Consider the following 13,291-nt stretch of genomic DNA (forward strand, 5'->3'; position numbering starts at 1 on the left):
ACTGTAGCCTTGTCAAAACTTGAGCAAGAACAGAGCAACATTATGCTTCCTGCTTACCCTCGTCCTTGTCCAGCAAAGAGGACTACCACTTTGACTGATGAAGGAAACAAATGGTATTTATTTAGTAATTAGATATTGCTTCCAGCCACAATGTTGGAATTTAACTTTCAGTTGAGAGTTTAAGTTAATGGCCCTGTATAGCCCAGTGTTTATTGTTTTCCCGTCCCTTTAGATTCTGCAACAGTTCTTGTTAAAGTCTGTGAACTGTTGACCTTCTTCAGAGTTTCCCCCTCTCCCCTCTTAGGCCATATCTGAATGCTTTGACAGTTACTGGCACTTTTCTGGTAATCTTTCAGCTCAGATGGCATGCAGGAAAATTTGAGCAGGGAAGCTGAGGAGAAAAAAACAAATATTGAAACAAAGAGGTAGAAAATGAAAAGGCAAAATTAAAGGCAGAGAAATGATACTGTGAAATGTGATCATAGTGTGGAATCAAAAGGCAAGGTTGAAGGTTGATCACTGAAAGCAATTAATGCCAAATCCTTAAATATATTCAAGAAGATAGATATTGCTGTTCGAGTGAAACAGAAAGAAATATTAGGAGAAAGCTGGATCAGGGTACAGCATTTGGACGGTCAGTTCAGCTATATTATCGGTGATATTTGTTGTTTTATGGCAGCAGTGCAGTGCAAGATATAAAAATTACTGAAAGTTACGAAAAAACAATCAGTGCAAAAAAGAGGAATGGCAAGGTAGTATTCATGAGCTCATGGACCTTTCAAAAACCTTATGGCAGAGGAGAAGAAGCTGCCTCTAAATCTTTGAATTTGTATCTTTAGGCTCGTGTACCTCCTCTCCAATGGTTTTAAAGAAAAGGGAGAATACCCCAAGTGGTGAGGATCCTTTATGATGGATAGTGACTTTTTGAGGTAATGCATCTTGAAGATTTCCTCAGTGAGGGACAGGGTTGTGGTGGTGATGCAGCTCTCTGCAGCCTCTTTCAACCAGGCACGTTGGAGCCTCCATAACAGCCATAATGCTCTCCACTGTACAAGTTACAACATAAATAAATAATGTAAAAAGGTAGTGTTCATGGATCCATGATTCAAAGATTCAAAGTATGTATGCAGTATACAACCCAGAGATTCATCTTCTTCACAGACAACCATGAAACAAAGATTCACCATGGAACCATATTCAAAGAAAAACATCAAACCCTCTCTCTTCCAACACACACACACACACAAAAAAACAAATCACACAGATGGGAAAAAAGGAGCAAAACACAGAATATAAAAACGCAAAATTGAAAGAGTTCAGGCATATTCATTTCAGTTCAGTTCAGTATATAGGATGATGAGGGGCATTGATTGTGTGGATAGCCAGAGGCTTTTTCCCAGGGCTGAAATCGCTAACACGAGGGGGCGTAGTTTTAATATGCTTGGAAATAGGTACCGAGGGGATGTCAGGGGTAGGTTTTTCACACAGGGAGTGGTGGGTGTGTGGAATGCACTGCCAGCGCTGGTGGTGGTGAAAGTGGATAGAACAAGGTCTTTTAAGAGGCTCTTAGATACAGTAGTGTGGCACATGGCCAAGTGGTTAAGGCATTGGACTAGCGACCTGAAGGTCATGAGTTCGAGCCCCAGCCAAGGCAATGTGTTGTGTCCTTGAGCAAGGCACTTAATCACACATTGCTCTGCGACGACACTGGTGCCAAGCTGTATGGGTCCTAATGCCCTTCCCTTGGACCACATCGGTGTCGTGGAGAGGGGAGACTTGCAGCATGGGCAACTGCTGGTCTTCCATACAACCTTGCCCAGGCCTGCGCCCTGGAGAGTGAAGACTTTCCAGGCGCAGATCCATGGTCTCGCAAGACTAACTGATGCCTTAAAAAGATACAGTAGGTACATAGAGCCTAGAAAAATAGAGGGCTGTGCAGTAGGGAAATTCTAGACAGTTTCTTGAGTAGGTTACATGGTTGGCACAACATTGTGGGATGAGGGGCCTGTCATGTGCTGTAGATTCCTATGTTCCAGTTGAAACCTGCCACCGCCCCGATCAAAATTGCACAAAATAGTAACAAGTATAAGAAGCGATCAGAAACTAGAAACACATAATGTGAACAGCAGAGTCCAAACCACAACTGTGTCGATTCATGGACTGTAGAGAAATCTGTTGGCAGAGGAAAGAAGCTGTTGTTACTTTTGAATGGATGATTGGAAGAGCAGGGACAGCAGGCATGAAGGGCTGAATGGCCATCTCTGTTCCTATTGTTCTATGTTTCTATATCACCACAGAGATTACTCTTCTAACTAAACTGACTAAGAATGTTCAGAGGACTGGAACGAGATAGCAAATTACTGTTGTTTTGATGAATAATCCTCTAATGTGGCTAAACTAACTAATTAGTGAATATCTCTTCAAAACTCAACTTTAATTTCAACATTCCCTCTCAAGATTGAGGATCTGGAGTACTCTCACCAGTGATTCCTGTGGTAAACTGCTTCCTTTGCCTTCAGGGCAGCATTTGAGTGTGTGATTAAAAATATTTCTATCTGTACTCACTTCCTCTGCTAAGTGCTCTGAAATGCTTATCTGCAAATTTAATCTATGCCTAGTTGCACAAAATGACCTTGGGAATTAAAGTATATATTCATTACTTCCAAACCAGCATTGACTCAATCATTTGTTCTAAATCCATTAACATGATTGAAGTAATCAATCAACATTTTTCAGAAAAAACTTCCACTATTTCCATAAGACTGTGGAGCAGAATTTGGCCTTTTGGCCCCTTGCATCTGCTCTGCCATTCCTCGTGGTTGAGTTACCATCCCTCTCAACCCAGTCTCCTGCCTTCTCCCGGTAACCGTTGATGTCCTGACTGATCAAGAACCCGTCAACCTCCGCTTTAAATATAAAGACTTGACTTCCACAGCCGTCCGTTTTGAAGGAATTCCACGGTTTCACTAGCCTCTGGCAAAATAAATTCTTCTCCACCTCTGTTCTAAATGGACGTCCCTCTATTCTGAGGCTGTGCCCTCTGGTCCTAGACTCACTCACTATCCCCTCCACATCCACTCTGTCAAGGCTTTTCAATATTCGATAGGTTTCAATGAGATCCTCCCCCTCTCCATGCTTCTAAACGCCAACGAGTACAAGTCCAGAGCCATCAAACGCTCCTCCTATATTAATCCTTTCATTGCCAGAATCATTTTACAAGCCTCCTCCGGACCCTCATCAATACCAGCACGTCTTTTCTTAGATAAGGGGCCCAAAAGTGCTCGCAATACCTCAGTGTGGTCTGACCAATGCCTTATAAAATTTCAGCTTCACATCCCTGCTCTTATATTCTTGTCCTCTTGAAATGAATGCTAACATTGCACTCTCCTTTCTTACCACCGACAGAAGTGAAGTTTCCCAGTTAAAATAGTAAATGATATTGTGTTGTACGGTATATTCTCGGTAATGATGTATCCTTACAGATCTGTCTGTGCAACTGTCATGGAAGATATTAATACTTGGCCAGTAATTAAACTCTTTATGCGTGTTTTTAATGTGAAAATCATGCACTGAAGCAAATTTGCATTTATTGCACCATATGAGCAATCAGTCCTGAGTTAACTAAAATTGGTCGAGACATTCTTCATCTTAAAGCATTTAACATTAGCTCAGTATTAGAATGAACATCTAATGCCATGGTATGTTTTACACAGAGCCCATTTCCACAATTAGCAACAGAAATTGAATTTTAAAGGGTGTGATCTATACTCTATGGGGTTCCTAACTTTTTTTATGCCATGGACCTCTACCATTAACCGAGGGGGCTCTGGACCCCAGGTTGGGAACTCCTGTTTTACAGTTATCAGTGATAAAGACAATGTCAACTGATCCACATTACTTTGCAGACTGTAAGGAAGTGTGACTTAGTTCCTCGAAGTCCTTGCAATATATTGGCAAACAGGTGAGGGAATATGCAGGGAAGGAGGTGCCCATGTTTACAAAACTTATGGCTCATTGCCTACCTCCCCACCCTGTCTCCACACACCACACCCATCATCTGAGCAGATCCGAGCTTCGTTGAACAGCTGGCTTTAGTGACCAAAAATAGCAAAATTTTCAGACAAATCACAACAGTTTAACAATTTGTTTCACTTTATTTTTGGCTAATTTCTTGATATTTATAGATTAATTATTAGCATTATTTGTCACATAGATTCCAAGAAAACTACAGCCCTTCAGCCCATCTAGTTTGTGACAAACCATTTAAACTGCCTAGTCCCGTCAAGCTGCTCCTGGACCATCGACTAGGGCATCCTGATGAAGGGTCTTGGCCAAAAACATTGACTGTACTCTTTTCCATAGATGCTGCCTGGCCTGCTGAGTTCCTCCAGTATTTTGTGTGTGTTGCTTGGATTTCCAACGTCTGCAGATTTTCTCTTGTTTGTCTGTATCTTACTCTGATTTTTACCCTGCATCAGATCCGGAGTAACAATTATTTTGTTGTCCTTTACATTCACATACTGAAGAATAATGATAAACAATCGTGAATCTTGAATCTTGAATATATTGCCCCCCGCTTCAGATTTTACTGTTTAGCACATCCCATTTGGCATTGCAGGCATTTCCACAGCATGCTGTAACCTTTATTCCTGAAGCACTGCAGAATTAGCTGGTGTGCTCTCTGTCCTGGGACCAGCTCAGATGATGACTGTAGTGTGTGGAGTCGGGGCAAGATAGGGATTGAGGAAGGGGTGCTGGTGGGGTAATGGGTTAGACATTCTGAAAATGTGTGCACCTCCTCCTCTGCACGTTCACTCTTCTGCTTGGCAGTTTCTTCTGCCCTGCTCCTTTCATTATCTTACTGCTTTCAAAAGCATCCTGCAGCAGTGACTCAGTGGTACTAACCAAGCAAATAAAATTTTCATACAGTAATCAGTTACAATACCCTAATAACACTAAACAACAATCTTTTTCAAAGGTGTTGCTCCCTCAGAATTTTTTTTTGGTTTATGATAGACCGCTTCAAGCTGAACAGGATATAACTTCAGATGACTTTGTATCACAGAGGAGTTTGGAGAAACAAGAAATTAACTTGCGCTGTTCTGTGCAGCACAACTTACCTCATGCCCCATGCTGCACAGAACATCGCATATCATTTGTGAAAGAAGGCTCTAAGTCAAGGGTGTACAGCGCAGGCTCATGATCAAGCAAACTTTCTTCAGCCAATGATTGGTGTGTCAAGGCTGACCTGGACGGGAAAGGCAGTTTCCCGGAGGAAATAGCTTTCACCACATTGCGTCCAGATATAATCATATGGTCTGACACCAGTAGAGAAGTGGTTATTGGTGAACTCACAGTCCCCTGGGAAGACAACATCGATGAAGCCCATGAGCGCAAGTTAACCAAGTATGCAGAATTAAGATCCGAGTGCAGAGACAGAGGGTGGAAGGTCTCATGCTATCCATTTGAAGTAGGCAGCCGTGGGTTTATTGCGTTCACTTTCCAGAAGTGGCTGCGTGACCTTGGCTTCACTAGAAGAGAGATCAAGTCAACCAGCAGGGCTGTAGCTGAGGCAGCAGAGAAAGGATCAGCATGGGTGTGGACCAAGTATGTCCAGTCGGGCAGATAGCCAGACAGTGTATACACATCTTGCAAACCCTTCAGTAGTTGTATAGACACCTGAAGAGCAGACTATCTGTTGGATGGAGGTGACCAACAACTCTGATAGAGGCAGATGCCAAGTTTTTAAGCTCACCAGTGGGAGGTGGTGCTTTAGCACTGCTGGCCCACCACCTCGAGGGAGTCTTGATCATAAGCGAGCCGAAACTCCTGAAGACAGGTGGCAGATCAACTGATGATCCCACTGGTGATAGCACAGGACAGTTAACATCTTAGTCCATGTGTATTTTCAATTCTATTGAATATAATGCATTTAATTGCATTATGATGCTGATGCTTTGTAATAGTTCATCTACACTAAAAATGTTTTGTGGACAATTTTCATTTGTACTCAGTGTCTGAGGTTTTTAGCTTCAGTGTCCAACAATAATCAGCCAGCATTGATGGATTCCAGTTGCCCTGATACCGTTTTTCCATGGCCACAATGTCCTGGTGAAACCTTTCACTGCGATCGTCACTGACGGCACCAAGATTTGCAGGGAAGAAGTCTAAATGGGAATGCAGAAAATGAATGTTTAGTGACATGTTGCACTTCATGGTTTTGTATGCCTGAAGCGTGTTGTCAACCAGCTGCATGTGGTTTGGTGCTCTGTAGTTGCCAAAAAAAATTTTCAACAACATCCTTGAAAGCCTTCCATGCAATTTTCTCTGGTCCCACTAGAAGTTTTTCAAATTGCCTGTGATTGATAACCTGTTTGATTTGTGGACAAACAAAAATAGCTTCCTTAATCTTGGCATCAGTTATTTTTACTTGAATTTTGAATAGAAATAACAAAAAATGGCAATATGAAACAAAAGTGCATGATTAGGAAATCGCATGGTGATATTCATGATAGCTGCACAAATACACCTAACAGTATTCAAGAAGGAACACCTTTGTTGTTCAGTGTAGTTTGTTTAACATTAATTTTTTCTAGTTTTGTGATGTTTAAAGATTAAAGATAAAAGATTGATTTTATTTGTCACATGTACATCAGAACATAGACTTACTGGCCACTTTATTGGGTATCTCTTGTTCCCGGTCTTCGACTGTTGTAGCCCATCCACTTCAAGGATTGATGTGTTGTGTGTTCAGATGCTCTTCTGCACCCCACTGTTGTAACGTGTGGTTATTTTGAGTTACTCTCACCCTCCTGTCAGCTCAAGCCAGTTTGGTCATTCTCCTCTGACCTCTCTCATTAACAAGCCATCTTGGCCCACAGAACTACCACTCACTGGATGTTTTTTTTTGTTTTTCACACCATTCTCTGTAGAAACATAGAAAACCTAGTGCACAATACAGGCCCTTCAGCCCTTCTGTGCCGAATGTGTACTTACTTTAGAAATTACCTAGGGTTACCCATAGCCCTCTATTTTTCTAAGCTCCATGTACCTATTCAGGAGTCTCTTAAAGGATCCTATTGTATCTGCTTCACTGCCAGACCGTTCCACGCACTCACCATTACACAGCCATTAGAAAGACTTGGATGGCTCAGGGGCAGGAATGGACACCTCAAGTAACAGGCTTTAGATGTTTCAGAAAGGACAGGGAGGGAGGCAAAAGAGGTGGGGGTGTGGCACTGTTGATCAGAGATAATGTCACAGCTACAGAAAAGGAGGAAGACATGGAGGGATTGTCTACGGAGTCACTGTGTGTGGAAGTTAGGAAGAGGAAGGGGTCAATAACTCTTCTGGGTGTTTTTTACAGACCACCCAAGGAGCAGATAAGGAGACAGATTCTGGAAAGGTGTAAAAGTAACAGGGTTGTTGTGGTGGTAGATTTTAATTTCTCAATTATTGATTGACATGTCCCTAAAGCAAGGGGTTTAGATGGGGTGGAGTTTGTTAGGTGTGTTCAAGAAGGTTTTTTGACACAATATGTAGATAAGCCTACAAGAGGAGAGGCTGTACTTGATCTGGTATTAGGAAATGAACTTGGTCAGGTGTCAGATCCTTCAGTGGGAGAACATTTTGGAGATAGTGATCACAATTCTATATCCTTTAACGTAACATTGGAGAGGGATAGGAACAGGCAAGTTAGGAAAGCATTTAATTGGAGTAAGGGGAAATATGAGGCTATCAGGCAGGAACTTGGAAGCATAAACTGGGACTGGATGTTCTCAGGGAAATGTATGGAAGAAATGTGGCAAATGTTCAGGGGATATTTGCGTGGAGTTCTGCATAGGTACATTCCAATGAGACAGGGAAAGGATGGTAGGGTACAGGAACCATGGTGTACAAAGGCTGTTGTAAATCTAGTCAAGAAGAAAAGAAGAGCTTACGAAAGGTTCAAAAAACTAGGTAATGATAGAGATCTAGAAGATTATAAGGCAAGCAGGAAGGAGCTTAGGAAGGAAATTAGGAGAGCCAGAAGGGGCATGTAAAGGCCTTGGCGGACCGTATTAAGGAAAACGCCAAGGCAATCTTCAAATATGTAAAGAGCAAGAGGATAAGACGTGAGAGAACAGGACCAATCAAGTGTGACAGTGGAAAAGTGTGTATGGAACTGGAGGAGATAGCAGAGATACTTAATGAATACTTAGCTTCAGTATTCACTACGGAAAAGGATCTTGGTGATTGTAGGGATGACTTACAATGGACTGAAAAGCTTGAGCATATAGATACTAAGAAAGAGGATGTGCTGGAGCTTTTGTAAAGCATCTAGTTGGATAAGTCACTGGGATTGGACAAGATGTACCCCAGGCTACTATGGGAGGCAAGGAGATTGCTGAGCCTCTGGCAATGATCTTTGCATCATCAATGGGGACAGGAGAGGTTCCAGAAAATTGGAGAGTTGCGGATGTTGTTCCATTATTCAAGAAAGGGAGTAGGGATAGCCCAGGAAATTATAGACCAGTGAGTCTTACATCAGTGGTTGGTAAGTTGATGGAGGATATCCTGAGAGGCAGGATTTATGAACATTTGGAGGGGCATAATATGATTAGGAATAGTCAGCGTGTCTTTTTCAAAACACATTGATGAAGGTAGAGCCATAGATGTAGTGTATATGGATTTCAGCAAGGCATTTGATAAGGTAACCCATGCAAGGCTTATTGGGAAAGTAAGGAGACATGGGATCCAAGGGGACCTTGCTTTGTGGATCCAGAACTGGCTTGCCCACAGAAGGCAAAGAGTGGTTGTAGATGGGTCATATACTTCATGGAGGTCAGTGACCAGTGGTGTGCCTCAGGGATCTTTTCTGGGACCCCTTCTCTTTGTGATTTTTATAAATGACCTGGATGAGGAAGTGGAGGAATGGGTTAGTGAACTTGCTGATGATACAAAGGTTGGAGGTGTTGTGGATAGTGTGGCGGGCTGTCAGAGGTTACAGTGGGACATTGATAGGATGCAAAACTGGGCTGAAAAGTAGCAGATGGAGTTCAACCCAGATAAGTGTGAAGTGGTTCATTTTGGTAGGCCAAATATGATGGCAGAATATAGTATTAATGGTAATACTCTTGGCAGTGTGGAGGATCAGAGGGATCTTGGGGTTCGAGTCCATAGGACACTCAAAGCAGCTGCGCAGGTTGACTCTGTGGTTAAGAAAGCATACGGTGCATTGGCCTTCATCAATCATGGAATTGAGTTTAGGAGCCAAGAGGTAATGTTGCAGCTATATAGGACCCTGGTCAGACCCCACTTGGAATACTGTTCTCAGTTCTGGTCGCCTACCGGGGTAAGTTTTTTACGCAGAGAGTGATGAGTGCTGGACTGAGCTGCCAGCAATTGTGGTTGAGAGGCAGATACGATGGGGTCTTTTAAGAGTCTCCTGGAAAGGTAAATGGAGCTCAGAATAATAGAGGGCTATGGGTAAGGCTAGGTAACTCCTGAGGTAAGGACCTGTTCGGCACAGTTTTGTGGGCCAAAAGGCCTGTAATGTGCTGTAGGTTTTCTATGTTTCACCTCTTTCTGCATAAAAAGCACCACCCATGACCTCTCCTCCGTACCTACTTCCAAGTACCTTAAAACTATGCTCTCTCATGTTAGCCATTTCAGCCCTGGGAAAAAGCCTTTGACTATCTACACGATCAATGTCTCTCATCATCTTATACACGTCTATCAGGTCACCTCTCATCCTCCATCGCTCCAAGGAGAAAAGGCCAAATTCACTCAACTTATTCTCAGAAGGCATGCTCCCCAATCCAGGCAACATCCTTGTAAATCTCCTCTGCACCCTTTCTATCATTTCCACATCCTTCCTGTATTGAGGTGACCAGAACTGAGCACAGTACTCCAAGAGGGGTCTGACCAGGGTCCCATATAGCTGTAACATTACCTCTCATCTCTTGAACTCAGTCCCACAGTTGATGAAGGCCAAGACACCTACCATTAATATTATATTCTGCCATCAGATTTGACCTACCAAAATGAACCACCTCACACTTATCTGGGTTGAACCCCATCTGTCACTTCTCAGCCCAGTTTTGCTTCCTAGCGATGTCCCGCTGTAACCTCTGACAGCTCTCCACACTATCCACAACACCCCCAACCTTTGTGTAATCAGCAGATTTACTAACCCATTCCTCCACTTTCTCATCCAAGGCATTTACAAGAATCATGAAGAGAAGGTGTTCCAGAGCAGATCCCTGAGGTACACCACTGGTCACCAACCTCCATGCAGTATATGATCCATCTACAAACACTTTTTGCCTTCTGCGGGCAAGCTAATTCTCGATTCACCAAGCAAGGTCCCCTTGGATCCTATGCCTCCTTACTTTCTCAATAAGCCTTGCATGGGGTACCTTATCAAATGCCCCTGTAAACTCTAGAGACTATTGTATGTGAAAATCCCAGGAGATCAGCAGTTTCTGAGCTACTCAAAGTTCAAAGTATATTTATTATCTAAGTATGTATACAATATATGTATTATCATAGTATGTATATGTCACAAAAAACCGTGGGTCAATTGTTTAAGAAAAATAACCAGATGGCTTGAGTTGCAAAAATAGATTGAGGTGCTTTTATTTATCTCAAAACAAGACAAAAACTGGGAAAAAAACTATATATATATATATATATATATATATATATATATATATAGCCACCCTCAGACTAAACACAAAAGAAAACTAACTCCAAAGCCTTGGTAACCTGAGACTTATGTCCTTCCCCCTAGACCACCCAAAAGCTAATTAACTCAATTATTCAATTAAAGATGTTATCCTCCACCATCAGCACACCTGTGCAGGTTGCTGCTGCCTCTGTTTGAGACAGCCCCATGCAGCAGCTCTGTTTCAGACCCAGTCACTATTACTGCTGGGGATGAGTGTTTTACCGAGTGTGCCATGTGCCATGTGTCATCCATAGTTAGTGATGGGCCTTTGTCACAGTATTCAATATATGTATTCTTCTCTCACCTCCAGTTTAAGATGACGCTACTAAAGGTAAATGGCAGTTTACTGCTAGTTCGGAAGGCAAGGAACGTGACTAAAAACATTAGTAATAACATGTTTTCTGAAGTAAATTGTGGTAAACAATCACCACAAACAATGAAAAGATGAGTGAAGGTGAAGAGAATTCGTGGAATGAGCCTTGCTTGGTGTTTCAAAATTGACGCAGACGGAGATAGAGTGAGTGACTTAGAGAGGAGTAGTCAAGGCAGAGGCGTTTCAATGCCTGTCGAACTAATCCGGGTGTAGTTGGATTGTTCTAAGCACTAAGCCGATTTCAGGCAAGACGGCAAGATCTAGGTCCGGTGCGTATCGTTGGGTGGTGTAGTCTAGGCCTGGAGCATTTCTTTGCGGCGGGGCCCGAGTGCTAAGAGGCACGATCTGCTGCTTGGATAATTTAAATGCCAGACCAGATAGACTGGAAAAGCAGGGTATCAGGACCGGAGGTGAGGGTCGGGCCAATTTTGCTCGCTCTCCCGCGATTATCAGTCCTCCCTCTGCAATGCTGAGGCTGAGAGACTGCCCTCGCAGCTGTGCTTCGTGTCTGCGAGCTTCACCCTGCTAATATGACGAACTGAGACCGAGGCTTGGGCCTACTCCAGGATGCTCCAGACCTAAGGAGTCAATTTGGTTCAGAATACTATTGCTCGCTGCTAGTGTTTGCATGATTTCTGTTTATTTTCTACTTCCTCTGCGCATCAGATGTTGTGTCTTTATTTTTTAAAAATTGGGTTCTTTTGGCTTTTTTGCTTTGAGGTTGCCTGTAAGCAGACAAATCTCAAGGTTGTATAATTTATACCCTCTTTGATGATAAATGTACCTTGAATCATTGAATCTTTGTACACTCAAACCACCCTGTTGGGCTTGTCTGGGGTGATGGGGGTCCTTAATGATGGATGGTGCCTTTTTGAGGCATTGTCTTTTGAAGGTGTCCTTGATGCTGGGGAGGCGAGTGCTTGTGTCAAACCGACTGATGGAAGGTGGTCCTCAGTGTGGATATGGTGCTTTGAAGAAAACATTCAGTGTAAGAGTTAACTTGAAGCCAGTGCTGAATGTTGATTGCAGTGGAGTACGCTAGAAAAATATAACATAGGCCACAGGAAGGAATTAGTAGCTGTCTTCATTACAATCTCTCCCTGGTAATCTAGGAGATATTTGCAGTATAAATGTATAAATGATTCAGTACTCAACTGTTAGCTGTTCAATGGGCACAAGACTTCCAGCTGTTTTAGACAAGATCATACATGTGATTCAATTATCCACATTCCCTATAACATACTGAACTGGAGTGTTTGATTGTATAGTGCTTTTTTGAAAGTGACTTCAAAGAAGAAAAAGTCAGGTTTAACTCTAGCTTGGTTAGCGCTGTTTTAAGTTTATAACTTTGATTTGACATTTTGACACAAACAGGAATTCTGCAGATGCTGGAAATTCAAGCAACACACATCAAAGTTGCTGGTGAACACAGCAGGCCAGGCAGCATCTGTACGAAGAGGTGCAGTCGACGTTTCAGGCCGAGACCCTTCGTCAGGACTAACATTTTGACATTTTGATGTAGATTTCATTTGTGGCATGTAAAGACAGTGTTATTCTGTCATGAAACCCTGATCTCTTTATGTTTCCAAAAGCCCTAATGAGGCAGTGAGCGTGCATAAATTAAATGCGTGTACACATTCCAGTTCAGAGATTCAATATTGTAGTCAGAAATGACCAAACAACAACATCATAAAGCAATTCCATGAACTCAACTCCACGGGTGTTCTAGCTAATGGCATCACAGCAAAATATAAACATATTTGATAGTAGGAAAGTTCATTCCCATAAATATAACCCTACAAACATGTCACCCTGAGTAAATACTCATCCATTGACTCGGGCCCACCAGGACAATTGGAAGACAATTGCCTAAAGATTCATTAGTGCCTGGAAGCAGGAATTAAAATGTGTGAGACCATAATATTTTTTCTGCTGCCACTGGAGAAGGTTTATCATTGGTAATAGTGAGCAAAGCTTTGCATATTGTTAATGATCTTTTGTGTGCATAATAACTGTGTCAAATTTCGGGCCACACAACTGTGAATACACCCTCACTACGTGTGCTATGCAGAGCATGATGTGTTAAAGTGACGGTGCTATAAATCAGAGAATGCCTTTGGGTGAATTGATGTAGAAGGTGTGTTCTATATATTATTTACTTACACTTTTTAACTATCTGGGCGATTTGAACCATTGCATGTTGGTTG

The sequence above is a fragment of the Mobula birostris genome, chromosome 2 (genome assembly GCF_030028105.1).
Source record: "Mobula birostris isolate sMobBir1 chromosome 2, sMobBir1.hap1, whole genome shotgun sequence".
Classification (NCBI taxonomy): Eukaryota; Metazoa; Chordata; class Chondrichthyes; order Myliobatiformes; family Myliobatidae; genus Mobula; species Mobula birostris.